Source organism: Lactuca virosa, chromosome 4 (assembly GCF_052849685.1).
Source record: "Lactuca virosa cultivar CGN04683 chromosome 4, Lactuca_virosa_CGN04683_v6, whole genome shotgun sequence".
Taxonomy (NCBI): Eukaryota; Viridiplantae; Streptophyta; class Magnoliopsida; order Asterales; family Asteraceae; genus Lactuca; species Lactuca virosa.
The window spans coordinates 301,771,570-301,774,740 of record NC_136429.1 but is presented as its reverse complement, the minus strand read 5'-3'; positions in this window follow the sequence as shown (position 1 = coordinate 301,774,740).

Here is a 3,171-nt window from a genome sequence, read left to right as displayed (position 1 = left end):
CATTCGCATTTGAGTCAAGCGAAGGACTAAAGGATCGGGTACATTAGGTTGTGCACTAGTCAGGTCCACCAGAAAGGTTGATAAGATTATTTGTTATGATTTACTAAAGTTTAGAAAATATGATTATGCTTACAAGTTTAAGTGTAATTCTGAAACATTGGAAAAGTTTCAATATATGGCAGAATGAATAAGAAGAATCAAATAAGGCAGTAAGATAAAAGTTTCTCCAATCTGAAGAGATGGGAGAGTACATGTGTATCTTCTTTTATGATTATCTTAGTGATTATGGTACCATATCACAATTGATCCTCTAAGGACACCTTAGTGCATTTGTTGGCTAAGGAGAGGACTCGTGAATTGTGGAAATGGTTAAATCAAAAGATAAATCATATTTCGTTCCAAAATAAAATCTTAGAGTCATACTCCAAGATTGAGCCTTGAGTGACATAATCTTAAGAAAGTTTTAAAACACTTGTCAAATGTAGAGTAAAATGTTTTCTTACTCTTATACATTTGAAATTGGTAAGTTGTGATGTTTTGGATAAAACAAAGACCAACTAAGGCCAATTGTGTGAAGTATTTGTAAAAGAATCCGCACTATCTCTTGAATATTGGGCAAGAGAGTCTTATATGTCAAGAGGACAGTGGGTGTTTAAAAGATCCTGAAATAGTTTCAAGAACTAGTCAAGAGTTTTGTTAATCACTAGTCACGACTTGAGGTTCATAACCAATCGTGCTGACATATTCTTATTTCTATGTCTATTACAGAAAAATTGACTATGCTTGTGAGTTCTATGAGTTCTCAATTGTTTGCATAACAACCTGGAAGCAATGGTAGGCCCTTGTGCTGCCGGGTGGCAAGAAATTAAGATTGAACAAGTTCAGTCCATATGTGTTTGGATTTGCCACTAACCTTGTCTTGTGATTATGGTTATGACAAATTCACATGGATAGGAATACTTACACCATAAAATCTAAGTGTCATAAGGTTTCTCTCCGATTCATGAAAATGATGGTGAGTAAACTCTTTCACTAAGTAGATTTTAAGTAGATAGCAATTGTGAGAATGACAAAAGGTCAAAAAATTATGATTATGGCATCCGTCTTCATAATTGTTTAGACACACAAGTGAGCTATCTAAGGAAAGGTGTAGGATTTTGATAAAGTTTTATCAAATCATCTCGTATCAGAAATCTGAACTTTGGTAAGAAAGTCAATAAAGTATTGTTTTTCTAGAAGTCTAGCTGATTTCTGAGTAGTTGTCAAAGCTAGTGGGAGCATAAGTGTTATGCTAGTAAGATAATAATCATTATGCTAGTGGGAGCATGATGATTATGTTGCAAGTTAGCAATGTTAATTATAGAAAACAAAAGTTTCAATTAGCTTTGAAAAGTTGTTTCCCTATAATTAAGGGAGATGAGTTTATACTTCATTCCAATTCTACAAGCTTAGATTGAGATTTTAATCAACTTTACTCAAGGATATATATGAATGCTATGTTGGAATGGTTCAACATAAGGAAATTCTATATATGTTGCGTTCTCAAAATTCGATTATGATTACGGCATACCTCTTCATACTTCGAATTGTGAGAACATGGCAAATAAAAATTTTATAGCATGAATCATGTCCCATATGCTTTGGGTATAGGTTTGATTACATGTACTATAATATTTATCGATTCTAAATTTTCCAAATGCCTAGGACATTAGGATGGAAAAAGTAATAGAACTAGATATGACTAAAATGATTAAGCAATTGTCGAGGACAATCTGAGGTTTACCAAAGATTGGTTGCTCATGGACAATTGGAAGTATATAGTTAGGACCATATTGACATATTCTGAAAGGAGGCAACCCTTGTTCAGAAGTGATAGTCAAAATGGTAATGTGGAATTGTTTCCATAGGTGGAAGTTATTCTTTTAATCTGTGTAAGATTAAAGAACTTAATATGTTGCCAAGTCTTTGTGACTTTTGTGCATAGTCATTACAAGGGGATCATTGAATATAAGTTTAGAGCCTAACATATTACAGTAAATGGCAAGAGTTTGGCATTCTTACATTTACAAAAGGGATTGGGATTGTGAAACGAGCATCGTTGGAGTCGTGTTCAATTGATTTATTTCACAAAAGAAAAGACCATAGGTAAACATAGTATGCATGCTTGGTGCATGGCATGACTATTGTTTCAATTCAAGTATTAAGTTGATAAATCGAAACAATGAATAATGAGTAATCAATATGGTGCTTAGATAAAAGGCTTTTTATTTACACTCAAAGTGTTGAGGCCATACAAGATTAGTATTATTTGTGTGTTTCACTTTGCATGTTTTGACTTCCAGAATAACTAGGTCATTCTTCCCGACTGACTAAGTTATTCAAACTCTCCACAGTCAGTCATACTTTGGAAGTAGGTATTGATTTAAGACTGTCATGAATTTCGCTTGTATGATATGTCTAATGTGCATTAGACATAGTAGTGGTTGCTGCAACATTCATGAGTACTCATAAGGCCTGAGTATTGGATTCAACCCACGCTCATTTGGATTCACTTCATGGATTTTATCACGAGTGAATCGTGAGAAGATAATATCTTATATTCTTCAAACCTAGATATATGAGTTGTTGACTATGAGTTGTTGACTATGAGTTGGTCATACATTGATTGCATGAAAACACATTGGTAACTCGATGTTATAAAACGTGCTTGTGTGTATGATTCAACAAGTAGTTAGTACAAGCATATGAGTCGAAGTTTATCCATTCCTTTTACCCTTAAAGGGATAAAAGTGATATTTGTGGGCCCCTCGATGATTTAGTGATGACACCCCTAAGTGCTTGGCCAAGCCTGAACTGATTTGATTTGTTCAATTAGTTGGTTGTCATAAATCGGAAATCGGGAAACAACAAATGGAAAGAGAGAATGGTTATAATCCATGTCTCAGTCCATATGATATCTAGAATGGAGGAATATATGATCACTTATCTAATAGACGCGTCATTGATTTGTTCAGAGTTCGGCAGCAGCTTTTAAGAGCTACGATTGCTAGTCAGGTTGTGAAGTTATACTTGCAATAATAGTTATTAGACTTATCCAAGTGGGAGACTGTTGAATTAGTGTCTAAGTCCATAACTATAATTGGTATATACTTGACCCGACCCGGCATGGTC